The 25,494-nt window shown below is 43.3% G+C and overlaps 1 long non-coding RNA gene across 1 annotated transcript; it reads right to left on the reverse strand.

Moving 5' to 3' along the window:
* Window positions 1–7,404: 7,404 nt before the first annotated feature.
* LOC114811251 lies at window positions 7,405–20,136 on the reverse strand. The gene is made up of 3 exons (XR_003758924.2): window positions 19,979–20,136; window positions 8,695–8,858; window positions 7,405–7,650 (listed from the first exon to the last, which is right to left on the reverse strand). It is a non-coding gene; the product is annotated as an uncharacterized LOC114811251 (long non-coding RNA).
* Window positions 20,137–25,494: the final 5,358 nt, after the last annotated feature.

The raw sequence follows: 25,494 nt of genomic DNA on the forward strand, positions 1-25,494 counted from the left end.
AGCATTCAGTAAATTCCAATGATTGATTTTCCCTAACTTCTAATGAATCATTCATCTATGTATTTATCCAAAACCAACTTGAATACATTTGTATTTCTAAGCTACATGACTAACTATCGTAACGAATTTCATGTTTGCTACCTGCTGGGTGATGAGGTGTTTCCTTGGTTTGCTTGAAAATGCTCACCTCCACTCAGTTTTCTCTTGAGTTCCAAGAATCAACAAACTCCAAGCACCTACTCAGCCAACGGTCTTTTCTGAGTGTCCATGTCTAGGATGCAGCTTATCGATGCAAACTGGCTGAAATCATCAGGTTTCTTCAACCGTCAATGAAAATTCAGGTAAAATCTCCACATAAATTGGCCCAAGTAGTCTCCAAAACCTTAGATTGTTTGAAGCTCAGCTGTATTTCTAGAAGGTGATCCTAGCGTACCATCTCCTGAGGCTGGCTGGAGTTGAGGCTTGAAGAAGCACCGCAAAGCTTCCAGCGTTTATCTCGTTGTAGTAGGGTACCAAGTGATACTTTTGGAGCTAAAATCTCTAGACAAAGCAGGAGGATGCTAAACGGTAAGCTCTGAGGATGATGAAATATCAACTTTCAGCAGGCAGGGCAAAAAGAGACTTAAAAGGATGCGACAGCCGCCCTTTCAGAGATGCTGAGGCCACTTGCCCACCTGCTGGGGCTGCTTGCCCTGGGTAAACAAACATCTATAATTTCCCACCTCTCAATTTAGAATCCCAGTGCCTTCCTCTGCCCTGCAAGTTACCTGAGCAATCTGGAGCAGGCAAGAAGCCAGACTCCAGAGCCCAAGGCCTTCACCCGATCCAGGGAATAATCAGAATACAATTGCTCTTGTTTTCCAGGAGCATTTAAGGCATCAAAAGGACTGTCCAGGTCAAGGAGAGTGCAAAGGTGAAAATCCAGTTTTCCTGATTTTCATCCACTTCTCTCCTCTGCTTCACCAGGCTACCCTCAAAGCTCTAATGACAAGCCACCTCCTTAAGGATGTCCTCCTAAATTAATCCCGAGAGTAACTTCCTGGTAATTCCCAACTCAGTACTCATATACGTCTCTTTAAACCTCAGGTATGTATTTAAGGCTAAACTTCTCGGTATAGCTTGGATACAAACTTTTGGTTTTTTCCTCTTAAGACCATGATCCTGCTTCGTGTGCTTTTTTGTTTAACTTTGTCTTTGTGTTTGGTGTTTGTTTCCCTGTTATTTTCCAGACATTTAGGGACTTAGATCAGAGTGATTCATTCATATATTCGGTAGTATTTACTGAGCTCTTACTGTGTGCAGAGCACTGTACTAAGCACATGGGAGAGTACAGTATAGCAATAAACAGACCTAAACTGACAAAAGAGGGAGGGAGGTGCCAGGGCTCTTGGAAGTCCAGACATTTAGAATTCATCAACCATTTACTTTTAGACATTTGATATCTGATGATTTGTCACCCCCCAACAGGCAAAATAACAAATCATAAAACTCAAATCACAGAAATGATTAGACTTGAAAAGTGAGAACAATTTGTTAGGAACACATATACATCTATCTTACGGAAATGCACGCAAGGGCTCAGGGGTTGAGCGGAAGGAGGGGAACTTGTCTTAGATTCCTCGGAGAGAAATGGCAAAACCTGGAAGACTTGATTCCCAATGATTCCTGTTGAGCTTTTGTCTCCTCTCAAGGGAGTTTAGCAGCCCTACTTTTCTCTTTCAGTTTTGAATCTGAACGAAACCTCGAATCTCCAAGGAAACTTGGACTGGTTTAAGGGTCTTCCTGCTGTGAATGAAAATCCTGAAAAGCCTCCACATCCGACAAGATATTCCCCCGAAAAGCCATGAATTGGACAAAACTGGATCTACATTTAGCCCACAATTGTTCGAAATGTGGTCCCAAAAGGGCATGGAAACCTTGGCCATGAATACAAATGAGTCATGGAAAATGGCAAGAAAAGTATTGCCTCACAACATCACAAGGTTTCTTTTTAGCCACGGCATTTTTTTTAACCTACTAGGCATTTTTCTCAAGATATCCTTGTGGTTGCTGCTATTCTTGGTATTATTCTGTATATAGGAGGCTGCCCTTCATTTTTCTAGTTGACAGTATTGGGAAATGCTATATATGAGAAACAGCGTGGCCTGGTGTAGTGGATAGAGCACAGGCCTGGGAGTCAGAAAGTTTTAATTCTGGCTCTGCCACTTGTCTGCTGGGTGACCTTGAGCAAGTCACTACACTTCTCTAACTTCACTTCTCGTCTCAGTAATCTCATCTGTAAAATGGGGATTGAGACTGTGAGCCCCTTTTGAAACAGGGACTATGTCCAACCCGATTTGCTTGTCTCCACTCCAGGGCTTAGCACAGTGCCTGGCACATAGTAAGTGCTTAATAAATTCCATAATTATTATTAGTATTACTGGAAAGAGTCTGGGTCTGAGTGTCAGAGGCCCTGCTTTCTAATCCCGGCACTGCCAGTGCCTGCAACGTGACCTTGAACAAGTCACCTAACTTCTTTATGCCTCACGTAGTATTTTTGGAATCTTTTCAACCTCATCTAAAGAGTTAGAAGCTGCCAGAGTAAGGACGGCATAATGACTAGAACTTGAGATTGGGCCAGTTGTAACTCCTGATGAATTCATAAATGAAGATGTGGCTGAGAATCTTAAAATGGCAAAGGGCACCAGAACGATCCATTTTTACAGTGATGCCTCAAAAAGGGGAAAATCTACCTCAGGAGCTGACTCTTCGGATTCAGCAGATTCATGATTTTGGGAAACTATCCTGAAGTAGCTACTACAGAAACTTACCTCAATCGATCAATCAGTGGTATTTATTGGATGTTCGGTGGTATTTAGAACCACTTAGAGGTAGTGGTTGGAGAGGACTGTACTAAACTCTTGAGAGGGTACAATACAATCAAGTTGATAGACACATTTCCTCCCCACAAGGAGCTAACAGTCCAGAAGGGAGGACAGACATTAATATAAATAAATTATAGATATGTACCCAAGTGCTGTGGTGCTGAGGGTGGGGTGAGGTTGCGTGTTAAAGAAGTAACGGAACATTCAGTCAACTGCTAGTTTTACCAAATCCTTAACCAAACATACCTACTCATAAAAAGCTACAATTAACCATTCATTGCTAAAAAAAATCTAAAGTTCATTTCTTCCTTCCTCTATCATAATCAGGAAGTACTACTTTCTAGTGGAAAGACCTCAGGATTAGTGGTCAGGAGACCTGGATTCTAATCCTGACTCTGCCACTTGCCAGTTGTGATACCTAGACAATTTACTTTATTTACACCTCTGTTTCTTAAACTGTAAAGTGGAGGATTAAAAGAGTGTTTGTTTATTTTTTATGATATTGTTTAGCACTTACTACACGCCAAACACTTTTCTAAGTTCTGGGGTAGGTACAGGTCAATTACGTGGATACCGTCCCTATGGGGCTTCCAAGCTATGTAGGAGGAAGAACAGTATTGAATCCCCTTTTTACAGTTGAGGAAACTGAGGCACAGAAAAGTGAATTGACTTGTTTAAGGTCACACAGCAAACAATTGGCAGAGCCAGGATTAGAACCAAGATCCTCAGATTCCCAAACCAGTGCTCTTTCCAATTGGCCACACTCCCTCCCACTTAGACTGTGAGTCCCAGGTGAGACAGAGACTGTGTCTGATTATCTTCTATCTAAACCATCACTGGACATAGAGTAAATGCTTAACAAATACCACAATTTTCATTATTCTTTCTTCTATTATCAGAGACCTGTGATATGGAACCAGGGTAAAATATGTGGCTTCCAACCCTTAGTCAAGGATTAGAGAAATCACTCACTGATGAGAAGCCACACAGAATCCAAGTGCACAAGACCATCATTTCTGCCAAAGCTGCTTATACACAACAGCAAACAAATGTTTTGGAAGAATTCAACTGTGGGTAGGAATTGGTTTCTTAATGTGGAAAACCTGTTTGGTCTGAAACAAAATGTTCCACCGAAACTTTGGTTGCAATATGGTACGTCTACTGAGTTAAAATATGTTTCCAGACAAGAGCTTCCTAAATGGTCACAGTTGATCTTGTCTCCCCTGCTGGAGTTCTCTTCTCCCCTACTCTCTAAATTTCAGGTTGACACCATAAAGGATGGGAAGAGAGAAAGGAAAACCTTTGGGGGACTAGCAGAAGGATATGATTTGAAAAGACTGGCACCAGCTGCGCTGAAGGAAATTATTCTCTCCTCTAGGGCGGTCACCATTCTAAGCTCTACGTATGGACATATTTGGTCGATTCAAAGGAAAGTTATTGCCTGGGCACCGTAATTTTCATTTTCACTTTCTTGGTTCTGTGTAAAAATCAGAGAGAGAGAGAGAGTGAGTGTGTGTGTGTGGAGGAGCCTGTGAATAATAGAAAACAATGCAACTTATGGGAACTTAATAAATATTCAACGATAATGAAAACTGATTGGATTGACCCACTAGGTCTATTTATATCTTCTGTACCATTCTTAATCCTTCTCATTGGCATGTGGAACAACAAAACTCAGATTCAGCCATTTTCTCCAGTTTTCATGTAACTTTCAGAAATCAATCATTCAAAGTCAGTTTATGGATCAATCTATCCATTTCTATCTATACTCCATACCCAACGTTTATTAAAAAATTTCTTCCCTGCCAAGAAACTGTCATTCACTTTCACCTTTAGTAGACTGGGTTTGTGTGACCCTTGAGCTTGGTGGATTGCACAATCTTGGATGTAGTTAGCAATTCATCCATTTATGGGGATGTCTTTAAAAGAAATCAGCAGCTTGTTAGTTCAGTCCCGTAAAGGTAGGCTTTTACAATTTTCCTGACATCTCAATCACAGCAGGCTTCTTTTTGCTTCCATAAATACAACTCTGCCTTTTAGTTTTATGTGTGTTGTATGCCCTCCTGCAATAAAGTCTCATTATGTCTGACTTTCACAAGTTTTTTTCTTTTTTTTTTAAAGCATCTCCTTTCTGTGCTGTAGAATGCTCAGTGGTTTAAGAGTTCAGGCTTTCTCCCATTAAAGGGTCTCGTTAATTAAAGTGTCCTACAGGACTACTTCTACTTTCATTCACTTTTATGGTTTTCTGTGGCTGGGTGATAGGAACCTGGAGTTCTAGTGATCTAGAATTGAATTGTTTCATCTGCCTTCTAAACCCAGAATCCCTTTCCTCTATATCATTTCTTATAGTGTGAAATAGTGTTTCACAATTTATAGTGTGTGAAAAGAGAGTTCTCCTGCCATTGAAAAAGATCTGGGCCAGATCCAGCGTTGAGTACAGTGCTTGGCACAGAGTAATCGCTTAACAAATACCATAATTATTATTATTAGAAGGACCAGCAGCATGAGAAGCAGTGTGGTCTAGTGGATAGAACATGGGCCTGGGAGTCAGAAGGAACTGGGTTCTAAGTCTGGTTCTGCCACTTGTCTGCTCTGTGAGCTTGGGGAAGTAACTTCACTTCCCTGGGCTTCAGTTATCTCATCTGTAAAAAGACTGTGAGCCCTATGTGGGACAGGGACTGTGTCCAAGCTGACTAGCTTGTATCTACCCCAGTGCTTAGTACAGTGCCTGGCACATAATAATCACTTAAATACCACAAAAAAAATGAGGACTTGCATCTCCACCCAGAACCTTGGAGGGTTCTCAATGCAGCAGGAAGCAGCTCCTAGTGGACAGACCATGGGTCAGGGAATCTAGGTTCCTGGGGTCTAATTCCAACTCTGCCAATTGTCTGTTTTGTGACCTTGGGTAAGTCCTTTAACTTCTCTGTGCCTTGGTTTCCCCATCTGTAAAATGAAGGGTAAATACCTGTTCTCTCTCTTAGTTTAAGAGCCCCATATGGGACAGAGCCTATCAGATGTGTTTCTAATTTATTTGCCCCAGTGGTTGGCCCATGCTATCCACTTAAAAATATAATAATAATAATACCAAATGGACTTAGGGGGCCCTAGCAGGTCCAGAGAATACATTTAACCATTCATGCTGCACTACTCAAGTCAATCAATCAATCAGGGTTTAATCACTGAGCACTTCTTATGTGCAGAGCACTGTACTAAGCACTTGGAAGAGTACAATACAACAGAGTTAGCAGACAGGTTCCCTGCCCACCATGTGCTTACAGTCTAGAGAGGGAGACAGACATTAATACGACGAAGTAATTTGTAATATGTAATTTAAAGATAGTGGCATGAGTTTCTGTGATTCTTAACAAAGCATTTATCTTTTACAAATATATTGCAGTTACAATATAAAGTTGAGGTTTAGTTGTGACCTTTTATATTTCAGTGTCAAAACAGTACATTAAGAAAACATATTAAAAAGAAATCTAAAACACCAACTAATTGTAATTTTTTCTTAAACATTATGACAGTATAATAATTTTGTGAAATTTAGGAAAGAATGGATTCTTTCATTTATATTAAAAGTGTCATTGAACTGTGAATATTAATAGGAAAAAAACTCAAAACATAATTTAAAGCTGCATTGACTTACCTCACAATTCAGTTTTTTTCTGATTTTAGACCTCAGAATAAATTTAGCTCTATGCTTGAAAGTCCAAAGTCAACTGAACCTCAAGTTGACATTGTAATTTTACTGCTGTAAGACTACAACTGTTAAAGCAAAAATCAGAATGGTGAATCTTAGAAGCAGAATTAAGGAGGTTTCAAAAACCCAGTTAAGAGACCCATCATAAATTTACCCTTTCTTCAATCCCCAATCATGACTGAGAAAACAAGGCCAAATGCAAAAATCCTATGAGTAATAATATTCTGTAAATTTGCGTCTATGAGGTTAACTAAGTGTGAGCATGACCAAAGTCACCAAAAAATGCTTTCACCGGCTGCCAAAGCCAACAAAGCAGCTAGAAAAGCATGTGTTTCTCTCCCCCTTGGAAAATATGCTTCAGCCAGTGATGAAAATGCAAACCGCACCAACCCCTTGATTTCTGAGAGCGAGCTTTGAGGAGCAATGTTTTGGAACAAAGGCCCAATTTTTCATTCCATGACCAAACTGCTCAAGAGGATGATAGCCAACACGGGAAATATTGAAAACGGAATTCCTGAAGAAGATTTTTAAAACTCACTCATTTTTCAAAGGCCGAACCGCCTCTAGACCGTGGAAATTCAATTCATGAACCACAGAAAAAATTAAAAATGGATAGCTCCCTCCCAAAGCCTTTTCAACTTCTTCCCTGCAATCGTGAGTATAAAACTCTTTCCCTATTTGTTGCTGGAATGGCAGTTAGTCATTCCGCGTCCATTTGAAATATGAGCCAACCCAGCACTGTGCCTAAGAATAAGACATTAGGAAAGAGTGGAAGACTTCACAGGCAGATGGAAAATTCAGTCCATAAAAGACTGAATTCACCCTAACCTAAAACACTGACAACCTTATGTAGGCATGAAGAACATTGCCCTGGTTATTCAAGTCCAGTTGCTAACTATAATCGTGTCTATTACATCCATCCCCTCTCACTCACTTGATTCGGGTGGAATTGTCCCCTGGCAAGGAGGATTGGGAGAGGTAGAACCCAACATTCTGACACATCATCTCCATAGCAGGTTGGTGACAACAACAGTTTCTGGAGTTTCTTCATCCATAAACTATCTGAAGTTGATTATGAAGCTGAAAATTTAATGGAGTGAAGGTTATATGAGCCTGGGTCAAGAGAAGAAGATAAATGATCATAGGTGGCAACTGAGGGAAAATTATTATCCTTCAGTAGGACACGAAGAATATTCGTACCACTGTTGCTTTATATGGGGACAAGATAAGGGGTTGGTCATCACTCAATATGTTTTACACTTTAACAGGTGGAAAACCAATGCTTAAGAAAATGGCATCCAAACTACAGTGGCAACTGTAGAGCGAATTCCTAGAGAATAAGGCACTGAAAAAAGCTGTTCAACAATAGCAAAACAGACCAATCGGATTAGGAAATCCCATCTACCTCTACCAATGTGACCAATGAGCAGGCTTTGCTCTAAGATTTCATGTCTAGTGGTCACTATGACTGTTGGCTTTGTTGACAACTCTAGCACTAGAAAATCTGACATGTGAACACCTGACTTTTGCTCCAACTTTTTGAGGGAATCATACCGCAGATAGATAGAAGCAATGTCCTCTAGTAGAAAGAACACAATCTTGGGAGTCGGAGGACCTGGTTCTAATCCCAGGTCCACCACTTGTCTGCTTGCGTGATCTTGGGCAAGTCACTTCACTCCTCTGTGCCTCAATTTACCTCATCTGTAAAATGGGAGTTAAGACAGTAACCCCCCTATTTGGGACATGGACTGTGTCCAATCTGATTAGCTTGTATCTATCTACCCCAGCACTTAATGCAGTGCAGGATACATTATTATCATTATGATCAAGTGCCACTGAGGCATTTCCGATCATAGCGACTCCATGGATATATTTTCTCCAGAACATCCTGTTTTCGGCCTAAAAAATATTATTAAAAAAAATAAAGACATAATGAAAGGATCCCAGTTTTCTAATGCTGACTCTGCAGGAAGGGATCAAGCTTTCACTTTCAGCTTCAGAAACTTGATGTGGCTCATTTGTAGTAACCGACATTTTCTTCCCCAAACTTAGATAAAAATTAGCAGTCTCCAGGGTGAAACTCTGTAACTGGCTGTCCAGAGTCTGCTTGAGAATGTTACTCACACTCTAAAATCTGTCACCTGGATCCCAGAGGACTTTTTCTAGTTGGCTTAGAGTTTTTCCACTTGGTTTCTCAGTCATGGATTTCTGCAGGCCAGCATCCTGGATCAATTTTCCAACTTCCCAGCTCTTGGTTAAGGTCTGAAATGGTGTTTGCTTGGCTTTTCCTGCAGTACATTCAAAGTAATTTACAGGCAGTACTGTTAATTATACCCTCCAATTAAGAACCCCATTTCCTGACACTATTTTAAGAGTCCAGTCTTAACTTGACATTTAAAACCACCATGAAAAATATGTATTTGCTGTTGCTCTTAACTGCCCATTCCTTAGTGTGGAATTACAATGCATCCTCTTTGTACTCAGAGGGGGAAGGATCCTCTGAAACATCAGTGTCTCCATTTTTCAGTTGAGGAAACAGGCACAGAGTAATTAAGTGCCTCGCTCAAGGTCACATAGCAGGCAAGTGGCAGAGCCAGGACTAAAACCCAGTTCCTCTGGCTCCCAGGCCCGTGCTTTATCCACTAGGCCATGCTGATTCCCCACAGACATGGGAGAGAAAAGTTAGGTCACCCTTAGTAGTGCTGTTGAAATTAAAGATGAGACACCTTTTGCTTTCATCCCTGGCCAACCCGATATGTAATAAAGGGGCCCACAAACCTCTTCCCAGCCCTAGGATCCCACATCTTCACCACCAGCAGTTTGGCACTGTGGAGAAGGAGCCGTTGGTTTCACCCTTATATTTTTTGTGGCGGGAAGGGTAGCATAACTAGTCCACCCAATCAATGGATTTGGAAAAGAATCCGAGGAGAAGTCAAGATGGCGGCTCCAGCTCTTGCCCCCTTCCAGCTGGGGCAGGAATCCTCATGGGGGTGGCAGGGGCTGGAGGCCTCATGGCTGTAGTGGTGACTGGGGTCTCCACAGTACCAAGCTAGAGATGGGCCCAGGCTGGGATCCTTGCAGTGCAAGTAAGGGCTGGTGAGAAGGAGCTCTGGTATGAAGGTGTGAAGGGAATTCCTCGCTCCCAGGCCTGAGGGGCATGGTGAAGAAGGGAGCAGCCCTCCTTCTGCTCCTTTGACTTCCTTTTCTTCTCTCTTTCCTTCCCTTCCCTTTTCCCTCTTCCATTCCTTCCCTCTTTTCCTCTCTCCCCTTCTCCCTTCCCCTCCACTTCTTCCTCTCCTGGACCCTTAGAGTTCCTCCCCTAAAGATCAGCCTCCTCAAAAAAAAAAAAAAAGTTGGTATTTGTTAAGCGCTTACTATGTGCCGAGCACTGTTCTAAGCCCTGGGGTAGATACAGGGTAATCAGGTTGTCCCACGTGAGGCTCTCAGTTAATCCCCAATTTACAGATGAGGTAACTGAGGCACAGAGAAGTGAAGTGACTCGCCCACAGTCACACAGCTGACAAGTGGCAGAGCCGGGATTCAAACTCATGATCTCTGACTCCCAAGCCCGTGGTCTTTCCACTGAGCCACGTTGCTTCTCAAAGATTTACTACCAAGTTCCTTCCCAACCTCCAAAGGAAAAGTGGGCATCCCCTGCTCCAGGAAACATATTAATTTTTAGAATGGGCAGTTGTCAGAGCCTCCTGGGTAGACTTAACTGTTTCTGCCCAGCAAGAGGGTATGTGGGGAGGGCAGAATGGGGAAAGACGGAGAGAGAAAGAGAGACACAGACAGTGAGAAATAAAGAGAAGAGTGAGTGTGCAGGCCAGTACTGAAGGAATAAAACAATTCCTAACTAGAATGCCACCTCCTACCACCTTCAGATAGAATCTTGAACAACCTACCAATCAATTGTATTTATTGAGCACTTCCTGCAGAACACTGTACTGAGTCTTAGTAGTACAAAATATATTCGGTAGACTCAATCCTTGCCCTCTAGGAGCTTTCAGTCTAATGGGGGAGACAAACAGTAAAATAAATTACAGGTATGGGAAGCAAGCAAGTACAAGGGATCTCAAGGAAATAACACACTGCTTAATTCAGCCGTGCCACCGAGTTTGAATCGGATAGACACGTGCTTGAGATTTTCTCTTCAGTACACTGAGTTACCATGAAGTTATCCCGTGAATAATGATGTCACAAACTGTTGCTATGGATATGAATGTGTTTTCACAGAGGCAGCACTATGATTTCATTAGAGTGGTGACAAATTTATATGCTCCCACCCTCTAAATAATATCTAGCTTTTCCCAGGTGGGTTTTCCTGCAGTTTGTAACATTTTCCAAATTCATGATGAAATCCAGTTTACTTTTATCTTTAACCCTAAGGCTTGTGACATACGGAGGGAATGGACGACAGCAGAAAAGCCAAATAATGCTTTATGGAAACATAGTGGGCAGGAGAAGCACTTTAAAGACAAAGTAAAACAAAACCTAAAATGATACGGAGTAACTGCCAAAAGATGGAAGCCAGTGGGGACAGATCAGCCGGGTGTACTGCTATTAGAAATAAGTTGACTGCTTTAGAACAAAAGCTTCGGGAAGGTTGCTGCACAAAGAAGAAAATAGTTCTAGGCACCGTGGGGAATAGATGCGACGATTCCCCTAAGGACAATCTTGATTGGCTATAAATAATATATAAATTACATATTATAAATTATATTGATGTCTGTCTCCCCCTTTAGGCTGTAAGCTCACTGTGGACTGGAAATGTAAACACCAACTCTTGAATTGTACTCTCCCAAGCACTTAATATGGTGCTCTGCACACAGTCAGCACGCAATAAATGCCACTGGTTGACTGCCAGTCCCATAATGGTTTTATCTATACTCACTTGCTCCCATAGTAATCTCATCTTCAGTAGTGTGGTCTACAGTCAATGAATCAATCAATTGTATTTACTGAACATTACCTTATGAAGGGTACTTTATTAAGTGCTTGGAAGAGAACAATAGAGATGGTAGTTTTGATCCCTGCATACAAGGTGAAGAAGTCCTGAGGAATAGTTTCTCTCTCTTTCTCTCCCCAAGTATTTTTAAGTTATACTTCCAGAGTGATCCCAGCCACAACTGGAGTTTTAGGACTGATGAACCGTGATTTTTTTTTTACTATACTTAAAACTACATCAAGGTTGTTTGGTGAGCTATATACTTGCCTATACTTTTTGATCCATCAGCATCCATCTTGCCCAGTCCCACTGAGTGACAGAAAGGCCGGGAAGAGAACGATAGGGAGACGGTCAGGAGAATCAGATGCGGGGAAAAGACCTCATTACCCAGGGCTTGGGCGGGGGGCGGGGGGTGTCTTCCTGGCTCAATGTGCATGTTGGGGAAGGGGGGAGGGAAAAGAGGCAAAGAAAAGCTGATATAGTTGGACTCCCCCATTGTCAAATCTCTAAGTGACCCTTATAAATCTCCTCCTCCATCTCTTTCAGGGATAGATTGTGAACTCATTGTGGGCAGGGAATGTATCTACCAACTCTATTATGTTATCCTCCCCCGAAGGCTTAGTCCAGGGCTCTGCCACAGTAAACGCAGCATGGTTTAGTGGAAAGAGCCTGGGCTTGGGAGTCAGAGAACGTGGGTTCTAATCCCGGCTCCACCACTTGTCTGATGTGTGACCTTGGGCAAGACACTCAACTTCTCGGTTAAGTGTTAACTCCTCAGTTACCTCAAATATAAAATTGGGATTAAGACTGTGAGGCCCATGTGGGAAAACCTGATTACCTTGTATTTACCCCGGCGCTTAGAACAGTGCCTGGCACATAGTAAGTGCTTAACAAATACCACAATAATAATAATTATTAATAACAAATACGACCGATCGATTGATAGCAATCTCTGCCCACATCTCCCATCGCCTACAGAATAGTTGCTTCCAGCCCTCCACAACTCCTCCCTCCCTTTGCCAGCACCCCAAATCCGCACTCATTTGCTAGAGCCCTTACCTCTAATACATTTTAACTAACCCAAGTGGCTAGAAAGTTGAAAATACTAGAACTGGAGTCAAGGCAAATACGGAGCTTTATCCTTTCCACCCCATCCCCCTGCCTTTTCCTGAATCCTATTCTGAAGTGAAACATTTATTCAGTTCAGGGAGATTCTCTCCGGAGGGGAAAATAATTTTATCAGTAAGACTCCCTGGTGATCAGGCCGACTTGCAACTGCTGTTAATCAGCCTTTGTGACATGGTAGCTTGAATAGCACTTCCCGTGATGCTTTGTGTGCCTACCTTAATTCTTTCCTTTTGAACTCACCATGACTTATAAGTGTCTTTTTCTCCCCTTTGTGTGTCTGAAGTTATCCCTCTATTAACTTTAATTGGAAAGGTATCTTTTGTTCCCCCAGAGAAGTCGTGCACTAACCACTGAACCCACTAGGCTTAAATTTCAGGGGTAGCGAGAGTTCAATTTCTGATAACTGAAGGGAAAAAACAGTGAGAGCTCATAACTTTATTATAGCTCATGGAAATATTTATCAGGAAAGGGAGTGTGGAAAGGCAAGTTGTGTACATTTGAGTTTTTGAAAAAACAAGTTTCAAAAGAGGAAGAAAAGATCAGAATCACAAAGCACGATGGGGTTGGATGATGAGTGCTTGCTTTCATTAGGATTGGGAGTGAAACTATTAGACCGCCCGGTGCCGCGTTTTAGAATGGAAATTTTCATGATGGATGGGGGCAGGGAATGTACCTATCAACTTTTTTTCTCATACCCTCCCGTGTGATGAGTACAGTGCTCTGCACCCAGTAAGCCCTCAAATACCATAGATGGCATTGTCTCATCGGGAATGGAAAGCTGGGGGCCTTGGTCTCGTCTCATCAGGAATGGAAGGTTGGGGGGCTTGGTCTTGAAGGTTGAGGATCGAGAACCTGACAGAGGAACTGACTACAGCAATAGTGACTTGCCCAGTTTCTCTGACACTCTCTGGTCCCTGCCAGGCATAACACTGTCGCTGTCCCACATGGGGGTCAGAGTGCAAGTAGGAGGGAGGAGGATTTACTCCTTTCTTTGGAGTTGAGGAAACTGAGGTGTAGGGAAGTGAAGTGATTTGCCCAAGGTCACAAGGCAAGCAATCGACAGAGGGATTAGAGTTCAGATCCTCCCACTCAGAGACCCGGGCTCTTTTACTAGGCCATGTTGCTTCTCTTGCAGACCCAAAAGCCCATCATTGGGCAGGGATTGTCTCTGTCTGTTGCTGAATTGTACATTCCAAGTGCTTAGTACAGTGTTCTGCACATAGTAAGCGCTCAATAAAAACTATTGAATGAATGAATGAATGAACTCGCTGGGGATACAGAGGACAATGAATGAGAAGGCAAAAGCAGCATGGTCTAGTGGTTAGAGCATGGGCCTGGAAGTCAGAAAGACCTGGGTTCTAATCCTGGCTCCACCACTTTCATTGGATTTTATTTCCTGAGTGCTTACTGTGTGCAAAGCACTGTAGTAAACTCTTGGGAGAGTACAATAAAACAACAAAAAGGCACATTTCCTACCCACAGTGAGCTCTCAATCTAGAGGGGGAGACAGTTATTAATATAAATAAGTAAATGAATTACAGATATATACATACGTGCTTTGAGGTTGGGAGGGAGATTGAATAAAGGGAAGAGTCAGAGCGACATATAAGGGAGTGGGAGAAGAGGGGGTGAAGGCTTAGTCAGAGAAGGCTTCTTGAAGGAGATGTACCTTCAACAAGGCTTTGAAGTGGGGGAGAGCAATTATCTGTCTGATATCAGGAAGGAGGGCATTCCAGGCCAGAGGTAAGATGTCGGCTAGAGGTTGGCGTCTGGGTGACCTTGGGCGAGTCACTTCACTTCTTTGTGACATAATTACATCAAGTATATAATGGGGATTAGGACTGCAAGGCCCATGCGGGACATGGACTGTGTCCGACCTGATTAGCTTATATCTACCGTAGTGCTTAGAAAAAGCCTGGCACATTGTAGGTGCTTAACAAATACCACCAAAAAAGAAAAAAGGCAAATAGAAGTGCAGCACATTGCAAATTGTAACAATCACTGACATTTATTGATTGTGTATGTATAGTCTTCCCCTAATTGAGACAGCTACAGGCTGAACCCAAACTACAAGTCAGCTCTTTTGATTCCCAGAACAGTCCTCTTTACACCAGACCAATGGCAGGGCTCAATAAAACAATCAAAACAAGGCATTTACTCCCTTGGTTTCTGGAAGATAAAATGAGGAATTCTCCATTTTCTGTTTCCAGTAGAAAAGGCACCATTTCTCACATCAAAACCTTTTGGTAGATGCACTGGAAGATAGTTAGCTGGGGGACTGGGAAGCTTCTTTACACAGCGGCTTAAATAACTAGAAAAATTGTGGCATTTAAGCGCTTTCTATGTGTCAAGCACTGTTCTAAACACTGGGGTAGATACAAGGTTGTCCCACGTGGGGCTCACGGTCTTAATCCCCATTTTACAGATGAGGTCACTGAGGCACAGAGAAGTCAAGAGACTTGCTCGAAGTCACACAGCTGATAAGTGGCGGAGCCAGGATTAGAACCCACATCCTCTGACTCCCAAGCCTGTGCTCTTTCCACTAAGCCATGCTGCTTCTCTATCTTCTCTATAATCAGGCCGGGGTTAGTCCTTGCCCCATTTGGGCCATGCAATCTAAGGGGGAGGGCGTACAGATATTAATCCTCACCTCACAGTTGAGGAAACTGAGGGAATATGTCTATTATATTGTTGTGTTGTACTCTCCAAGCACTTAGTACAGTGTCCTGCCCTACACACAGTAAGCACTTAATACAATTGATCGATTGACTGAGGCCCAGAGAAGTTAAGTGACTTGCGCAAGGTCATACAGCAGGCAAGTGGTTTAGAACCCAAGTCCCCTGACTCCCAGACTCGTGTTTTTTCCACTAATAATAATAATAATGTTAGTATTTGTTAAGCGCTTACTATGTGCCCAGCACTGTTCTAAGCGCCGGGGTAGATACAAGGGAATCAGGTTGTCCCACGTGGGGCTCATAGTCTCCATCCCCGTTTTACAAATGAGGTAACTGAGGCCCAGAGAAGTTAAGTGACTTGCCCAAGGTCACACAGCTGACAAGTGGCGGAGTAGGATTAGAACCCACGACCACTGTCTCCTAAGCCCGGGCTCTCGAAGCCATGCTGCGTCTCAGAGTGACAGAATTGAGGCTCAGAGGCTTTGTCACCTCAGCTGGAAGCATTGCTCTTCCTCCCCTTTGGGAAACAGACAAGGAGGGACTCACTGAGTAATTCAGCTCTACAAGAGGGGAAGAAAATGATGATGGGCAGTTTGAGAACAGGCCCAGGAGTACTCATTTGGATTTCTGTGGGGAATAGTTTCTGGAACGAGCCACTTTTGACCCACTTTCCCCCTTTGCTTGATACCCTGCACCGCCTACCAAGGAAATCAATCTAGATCATTCAATCGTATTTCTTGAGCGCTTACTATATGCAGAGCACTTTATTAAGCACTTGTGAGAGCACAATATAATATACTCCTTTTTCTAGATGATATTCTGTCGCCGAAAGGGAGTTAGTTACCAAAGGACATATGTCAGGGGGAGAGGCGGGGGAGTGAAGAGGAGAGCAGATTTGTTCACGCCCAAGGCCAGAAAAGATCAGGGATCTTTTTGAATGAAATTCAAATCCTAATCTTAAGCATTTTTACATTTCATGTTCTGACAACACATAGGTATGCATTCTGCATTCTTTAAAGCAGTCCAAGGTGGCTGTATTTTTTTTACCCCTCAAAATGCTTTAAAGCACGCAGTTTGATTAAAAAGACTCGAAGACAACAATGTATTTCAAGGTGAAAGTTAAATTTAAGATATCTAAAACGGGAAACAAAATTTGGTGGAATCCAGAAATGAACGGGCCTTCTCCCTGGTAGCCCAGGGCCTGAATTAAGGCAGGTAGGTATAATGGGAGAGTGTTGATGCGGAAAGTTCCAACAACATCACCCAGTGATGCGTTTATTTCAGTTAGCACGAGCCTGCCGACATTCGCTTTTCTTCCAAGAACATAAAGAAAAGATGGAAGGGTGAAGTTTGCTCTCTGCCGCCTGACTTCTGATTTCTTTCTATCCCCGTTTCTCATTAGTATTGCATTTTCTCCTCTTTCTCCTCCCCTCTTTTCATCCACTCTCCCTTTTCTTCTTTCCTCTGGCTTCCCCTTCCCTTGCCCTGATCTCCAGTCTCTCCTTCTTCTTCAAAGTCCCTGTGATGCCTCCGCCCCTTTTGTTAAAGGTCGAGAATGGCAGCAGGACTAATTTACGTCATTACGCTGCTCACTGGCCTGGAGTCGACAAGGAAGAAGTCCTGCAGGGCCGTGCTGCTAATGTAGATATTCCCAATGTGGACCGGGACCAGGATCAATCTGTGGATGAACGCTCGGAACGACATGCGATAGGTAAGATGTCGGACGGGTAAGGTCCCCACCTCCACCTCACCCACTCCTCAAATTTATCCTGTTCGTCTACTTTTCATGGGGCGGAGCGAGACAGAAAAGCTCTTTAGAAGAGGAAGAGGTGGAGAGGAAGTAGTACCCGTCTTCTCTGGTACCGCCTGAGAGTCAGAAGGACCTGGGTTCTCACCCTGGCTCGTGTCTGTTGTGTGACCTTGGGCAAATCACTTTACTTCTCTGTGCCTCAGTTACCACCTCTGTAAAAAAATGAGGATTGAGACTGTGAGGCCAATGAGGGACGGGAAGTTGTCCAACCCAATTACCTTGGATCTATCCCAGGCTTAGTATAGTGCTTGGGACATAGAAAGCGCTTAACACTTACCATCATCATTCTCTTACGGAGTTTAGGTGACAAATCTGTCTGGGGAAAGAAACTGCATTAGAAATCTGCCCCTGGCAGAATTCTGCAGGGGCAACTCTAGATCTGTCAGTCCTGGAATGATAAAACCGGGCCCAGAGTTCTTAAGGATATCATGGCCCTGGTTTTGACTACCACCTATGTAGCTCAGACCCCTTGGAAGAAATAATGTCACATCTGAGGACCATTCTTCCTGCTTCCTTCCCTTCCGCAATCTGTCTCTCCATCTTACCTTCTGTACTTAGGAATTATTTAAGCGTTTTGCTCTTCCCTCTAATCTTTTGCCAGGTCACGGGCGGAAAGTGATTTGGACCCAGCTTCTGACTCCCCGCAGGCAACACATCTCCCTCGGGGCTGAGCCTGGGCATCACCGGTTCCTTCACTTAAAGGGGATGAGTCCCCTGGAAAGTGGATAGCTAGTCTGCACAAAAGTCCAGAGAGAAGCTGGTCCGTGAGAGCCTTAACGGGGATATTCCCCTGGAAGGACAGGATTTTTGTCTGGATAAATTTTTGACAGGATAAATTTGAGGAGTGGGTGAGGTGGAGGTGGGGACCTTACCTGTCCGACAAAAATCCTAAAAATCCCGAGAGAGACTGGCTCCTGGATGCCTTTCCTAGGCAGAGAAGCAGCATGGCCTGGCGGAATGAGCACGGGCCTAGGAGCCGGAGGACATGGGTTCTAATCCCACTTGCCTGACGCTTTCCGGGACAAGTCGCTTCACTTCTCTATGCCCCAGTTACCTCATCCGTAAAGTGAGGGTAAAGACTGTGGGACAGGGATTGTGTTCAACCCAGTTATATCAAGCCCAGCACTCAGGGCAGTGCCTGGCACATAGTAAGCACCTAACAAGTACCATAAAAAAGAAATCTTTCCGGGTGAGTCCCACAAGCGGGGACTTGGCCGGGGGAGGCGGAGGGAAACGGATAAGTGAATGGGGCACTTACTCCTCCACTGCCTCTGCCTCGAGACCAAAGGCAGCTGTTGGGAGAGGAAAGGGGCTGGCTGGCCCTGTGAGCCCACACACCCCACCCTCTGATCCTTGCACAGTAACCTTGGTCCTCATCAGCTGTGAAGTGAGACCATGGGGAGTGTTAGTCAGTGACAGGCATTTTCAAGTCACATGAAACCAGTAGCCGAGCGCCCTAAGGGCCCAGCTCTCACTAGGGATCTTTGAAAAGCAAACATTAAAAACCTTTCCTCTCAGAGGGCTCCGAGTGCACTATTCTGATCCACAGCACACCCTGCTGTCCCCGCAGACAGCCGAGCCAGATGAGGGGAAAAAAATCACACATTTTGGATGCACCCTCAGAGTAAAGGCTTCTGTGATTCTGTAGTATATCCCAAACTTGCCGGCTCCACTCCCAACGACACTCTAACGCTCTCTGCACCGGGGTTGCAGAGTTATGTCGATGAGCCAGAGGCCTGGTTGACCTCCATTGGCCCGAGCTGAGGTTGGCATTCCCTGCCCTCCTGGCGGTTCTCTGTAGGCTGTTCTGGCAGCAGAGGTGCTCTGCCACTCAAACCACAAATGATGGAACAGAGCAAAACCAAAATATCTAGGAGCAGCTAAACAACAAAGCCGAGCACTATTGTATCTAACAACTCTCAGAATCCACATCTATATTCATATGGGCAATTTGATTTTTTTCCCCCTTTACCAAAATCCCCCTTTCCAATCCCTCCCCAACTTAACTATGGGCCAAATACAAGTTCAGTTCTTTCACCCACTTGTTCCAGGGAAGTGCTAAGACAAGTTTTAATTAGTTGTCACCACGGTAACTATCACTCCGGAGATAATTATTTCCTAACTCAGCCCGTGGCAGATGAATGATTTATCCAACCTTACTGTTGGTCCAAATACCATTAATGTTTCCTCAGGGAAACCTAAAAAATCATTTGGGAATGAACCAAAGAGGAGAAAGAGATATTATGAGTAAGCAAGGGTGAGAGTAATGTGAATTCAGTGGGCTGGGAGATGTTCAAATCTATCTGAAAGGATATGTGCTCGATTTCAATTGCAGGTGGCTTGGCCTGGTGGAAATAAAAACGGGTTAAAGGAAAGAATTCAGTGCTTTAAAACAAAATTGGGCAGTGACTGTTCACCTCTATGGGCTCACGTTGGGTAGGGAACAGAGCACCTCTGTATTGTGCTCTCCCAAGCGTTTAGCACTGTGCTCTCCACACAATAAGTGCTCAATAAATTTGATTGATTGATTAGGCAGGAGATGATGGGTGGGATGAAATGATGAGTGGGTAAATGAGCGGATAGATTCAAAATGATGGGTGGGACATGGGCTTGGAGTTCTTAAGAAAAAAGCAATATAAGCCCGAGTGCCACTGTAGCTTTAGGAATATCTTGAAAGAATGGACATCTTGTAGAGGTTTCACTCCTGAGTGTTTATGGGATGCAGGGGTGCAGCAGGCAGGGATACTGAGGCAGGGTGCAACTTTTTCATTTTGCCCTCCATAGGCACCAAATTTCTTGCCATCCCTTAGTTCAGGTGTTTCTTATATGATTAACTTTGAGATTTACCCAGAACAATGCCCCCTCCGTCCTTGGGCTCTGGAACTGACGATGTTGTGGCAGAAAATCCAAGACAAGAATTCTGTTGCATCATGTCCATCCGTCTGATGCTTCTTCTCTAGATGAGTCCTTGTATCATGTTCCACTTTGCCTTTTTCACCCATCACTCATCACTGAAATGGATAATGAAAGCAAGATACGAAATAAGGCACATTTGGACTCTGGTCCATGGCCTAGTCACTTTTGAGGCAGGCTCAATTCCCAATGGATGAGGCTCTGTCTCAAGCCAATGTACTGTGTAGGGCACAATGGGGGGAAAAAAAGCTATGACATAACCTTGTATCTAAAAGGATAGTCCTGTTTCTTTTTTCTTTTCCTGAAAATATAGCCTTCCGTACCTCCCGCACCTCAACTTGGACTGTTCTTAATCAGGGTCAATAGGGCCAATTCATAAATCTGCCCCTGTAGATACATTCATTCAACTGTAGTTATTGAGCATTTACTGGGTGCAGAGCACTGTACTAAGCACTTAGGAGAGTGCAATACAACAATAAACAGACACATTTCCTGTCCACAACAAGCTGTGCCTGCTTGAGAGACAGAACAGGAGAGGCTGTGTCAACACTGCCAAATCCCCTTCTTGGAAAGTCTCCCTGCATCCCTGACCCTACTAAATTTAATAATAATAATAATAATATAATAATGATATTTGTTAGGCAATTACTATGTGCCAAGTATTATATTAAATGCTGGGGTAGATGGATGCAAATTATCAGGTCAGTCACAGTTTCTGTCCCACATGAGGCTCATAGTGTAAATAGGAGGGTGAATGGGTATTGAATCCCCATTTTTAAGTTTAGTGACTTATCCAAGGTTACACAGCAGACAACTGACAGAGCCAAGTTGAGAGCTTAGGTTCTCTTACTCGGGCCTATGCTCTTTCCATTAGTACATGCTGCTTCCTTAGAGAAGAAAATACTAGTCATACCTACTCCAAGAAGCTTTCCCTGGCTAACCTCTTATTTCCCATTCTATTTGCCCTCCCTTCTAGATCACCTATGCATTTGAGTCTGTACCCTTTAAGTAGTTTGATACTCAGCTCCACCCAACCCACTCAGCCCCACAACACCTATCCTTGGGTTCTGCCGCTTTCCCTATCAGTAAGAGCTCAAAAAATAGGATAGATTGATCCCGTAACTGAATGAGCAAGAGCAGTAACTAAATGGTATTTAATGTGCGCTTACTGTGTGCAGAGCACTGTACTGAGCCCTTGGAAGAATACGAGTTGGTAGACACATTCCCTGCCCCAAAGGAGTTTACAGGCTAGGGTGAGGAGACTCTCCCTTAGACTGAGAGTCCCATCTGAGACAGAATTGTGCTTGACTTGTTTGTTGTCTATCTACCCAGTGCTTAGCCCCTAATAATTGCTTAACAAACATTGTTGTTATAACTAATATATGGTAACCATAATGAGATTTCTCTCCTGGAAAGATTCTAGTTAGAGAAATGCTGATCTAACCTAAGTGACTATTTATACCCATCCTTATTACTCGTGTGTATCATCATCAGTGGCATTTATTGAGCACTTACTGTGTGCAGAGCACTATACTAAGTGAAACAGCATTGGCAGACACATTCCCTGCCCACAAGGAGCTTCAGTCTAGAGCTCGCCAGCTGCAGGAGAAATGTAGCTAGCAGAATCTTTTCCCCTACATAGTCTTCATCAGCCTCAAAAAGGCTTTCAACTTAGTAAATGGTGATCTCTCACGGGTCATTCTTCACAAGGTTGATTACCCGGAAAAGACCTAATCCGGCTCGATCACCTTGCCCTTGTAACTGACTATCTTCATACAGTGTTAGTGACGGAGTTAGATTGGCAGTTAGTGAAACTGACAGGGGAATGGATGGCCTGTCTGTGTCCCCTGATTAGACTGTAAGCCCATCAAAGGGCAGGGACTGTCGTTATCTGTTACCGATTTGTACATTCCAAGCGCTCAGTACAGTGCTCTGCACGTAGTAGGCACTCAATAAATACTATTGAATGAATGAATGAATGAATGGCAAAGAATCTTCTGGGCATCCATTCGGACCTCTTTCTTAGGGAGTGAAGGAGGGAATGGCATCTTAGAACAGTGCCTCACATGCGGTAAGCACTCAGTAAATACCACTGATGGATTGATTTTTTTAAATGGTATTTGTTAAGAGCTATGTGCCAAGCACTGTACTAAGCGCTGGGCTCGATAGGAAATAAGCAGATTGGACACAGATCATATCCCACATGGGGCTCACAGGCTTACTCCCCATTTTACAGATGAGGTAAATGAGGCAAAGAGAAGTGAAATGACTTGCCCAAGGGCACACACCAGACAAGTAGAAGAGCTGGGATGAGAACCCAGGGCCATCTGACTTCCAGGTCCATGTTCTATCCATTAGGACATGCTGCTTCTGATGGATTGATTTGCCTGAGGAAGAAGAACTCCTTGCCTCCTGTGTTGCCATAAATGCCTGCAGCACCCAGCCTGGAGCCTGAAATCCAAAGCTACATCTCATTGGAAGGCAAGGGCCAACACAGACAGGAAAAAGAAAATACTGGTGGGCATTAATTGCCTCCATCTCACTCCCTCAATCCCAGCCAGAGGGTTTAACACCATCCCCTCAGCTGACTGGTGGGACCTAATAGAAATAAATCATGATCCAACTGCAGGTAAATTGGGATGGCGTCACTCAAAATAAAAAAAGTGGATTGATCTTTTTATCCAAGGGAGGAGGCATCCTCAATTGTTTTTAGAAAATGTGCTCATTTTCCAGCTCTTCTAGGCTGTTTTACCCTCACTACACATGCAGAAGTGGGAAAGAGGGAGGAAGTCATTCTGGCAATGCTAATCCACTTGGCTGCTCAGATCTGGAAAAGCTGGAGCTGAGGGCTAGAAAAAATAGCTTCAGATGAGGAGGCTTGGAAGGCCGATGAAACCACCTCTGAATGCATCAGTTTACAAGAATGAAAAAAGATTGTGAAACTCAATATTGCCATGACTGACAGTCATTTTTGTTCATTCAATAGGCCTGATCCTGGGGTTCTTGCTGTTCTGGAGGCAATGAAGGGTGGTGTCCTCCTCCAGTGATAGAACAGGATCAAGCTGTGATGAAGGAGGATTTCCCTTTCATTCAACAGGCCCAGTTTCCAGGAACAGTAAAAATATTTGTGCGTTCTCTCTTCTCTCCTGCTTGGTAAGGAATTACACTTGCTTTTTGTGACAACTGTTTCTCTCTCCCGTTGGATTTGCTCTCTGAAATGTTCAACTTCCAGGTCAGTGGTCTCCAGGAGACATTTTCCGAGGCCATTTGGAAAAAATATTACTGATAATGATAACAATATTTTTAAACACTTAGTTTGTGCCAAGCAATGTACTAAGTTGGGGTAGATACAAGAAACCAGGATAGACACAGTCCCTGTTCCATTTAGGGCTCATAGCGTAAGGGGGAGAACAGGCACTTAATCCATGTTTTACATCTGAGGAAACTGAGAAACAGAGAAGTTAAGTGACTTGCCCAAGGTCACATTACAGGCAAGTGGCAGAGTCAGGAGTAGAACCTAGGTCCTCTGAATCCCAAGCTTTCCACCAGGCCATGCCATTCCCCTAGAATATAAGCTCACTGTGGGCAGGGAACGTGTCTACCAAATCAGGTATATTGTACTCTCCCAAGTGCTTAGTACAGAACTCTGCATACAGTAAGTGCTCAATAAATACGATTAATTGATCGATACCGTGGATGAAGCCGTATAATTATAGATAAGTTGACCTTTAGCTCTCCCTAGCTCTATCCTTTCTCTTCCTAGGCACCCTTCATCCACAGCTCCTTTGGCTCTTCAGTACTCCTAAAATGACCTTAATTACATGTAATCCCGCCTTCCACCTAATGGAAATAGCATGGGCTTGGTTCTAATCCCAGTCCTAGCACTCGTCCGCTGTGTGACCTTGGGGATGTCCTTTAACTTCTCTGTGCCTCAGTCTCCTCATTTGTAAAATGGGGATTCAATACCTGTTCTTCTGCCTCCCTAGACTTGCCTCTAGAGTGAAAGCTTGTTGTGGGCAGGGAATGTATCTACCAAATCTGTTGTATTGTATTCGCCCAAGGAGTTGGTACAGTGCTCTATACACAGTAAGTGTTCAATAAATACAATTGACTGATGGGTTTGTGATTTATATTTCATCTTCTCCAGTGTTTAGTACAGTGCTGGGCACTTAGTAACCTTTGAACAAATGCCACTGTTATTATTATTAGCTCTGTAGACTCTAAAACCAAAAACTGAGAGATCATTATTACGTCTCAGAAAATCCACCGAAAATTTACTCTTTGAATGGTATCGTGGGAAAAATAAAGACATTCTCTTTAAATTCCTGCCCTCAACTTCTTGATTCCCTTGCCATTCCGATCAAATGGTTGGCTTTGTATACTGTGAACAGATTCCAATGGGAAATTCTTCTCAGGAAATTCTATAAATCAGATTCTCTGGCTGGATTCACTCTAACAAAATTATCTGGATAATTCAGTCCCAAATAAATATACTTCAACCGCAATTTCCCTGGTGTGTCAGACAAGAGTTTTTTCTTTTTTATTTGACATCTAGGTAAATGAAGACTTGTCATTTTTGCATATAACTTATTTGGTTAACTTGCTTCTTGTAGTAGTTAGCATTGCCTTTAATAATGGAGATTTTTATTTTTACTTTAAAGAGCATAAATTATATCCATTTTTTCATTCTGAAAAACCTTTGGACCACTGGGTAGAACATGTCCAGTTGGTCAAAATAATCGATCTTGAAGCTAAACTTGGCTTGAACTGTCTTTCCTCCTTAGCAAGTTCCAAAGTGAAGGAGTGACTGCTTCCTGCCTTTCAAAGCTCCCCTTGGGATTTTGCCTGTGAATGATATAAGGGTCCTCCTCTTCCCTAATCCTCGGCCCCTGAGGGCCTCTAAGCAGATAATGTGGGAGATTACTCGCATTCCTGTAGGAATTATAAAAAGGTACAGGAAATAACATTTTAATAGTTGTGGGTTTCAGTCATTCCAAGCTGCCAGACGAAGATGAAAGTCACTCCTCCCCCAGCCAAAAAAAAAAATAATAATAAAGATTTTTTGTCAGGAATTCATCTGTGCGCTGGATTCATGGTTTTTGTCTGTTTTCCGATCATTTTTCCAGCACTGCAATTGCTGCTAACTCAATGAATAACTACCTCTCCTGATTGCTAAATACAGGACCTTTTGCCTGTGTGGTTCGCTAAAGAGAGAGCAGCCCCCTTCAGCTTGCCCCCTGGATTTCTGAACAGTCCATTTAGAAAAACCTTGATTCATTCAGTTGTATTTACTGAGCACTTACTGTGTGCAGAGCACTGTACTAAGCACTTATCAATCTCAATGTTTTTCAATCAATCAGTGTTATTTATTGAGCCCAGTTGGGCTCACCTTAGGACACAGTTGGTGAACTTTAACCTAACAGGGCAAAAACTAGTATAAGCAATAACCT

Source organism: Ornithorhynchus anatinus, chromosome 4 (assembly GCF_004115215.2).
Source record: "Ornithorhynchus anatinus isolate Pmale09 chromosome 4, mOrnAna1.pri.v4, whole genome shotgun sequence".
In the NCBI taxonomy this organism is placed as follows: domain Eukaryota; kingdom Metazoa; phylum Chordata; class Mammalia; order Monotremata; family Ornithorhynchidae; genus Ornithorhynchus; species Ornithorhynchus anatinus.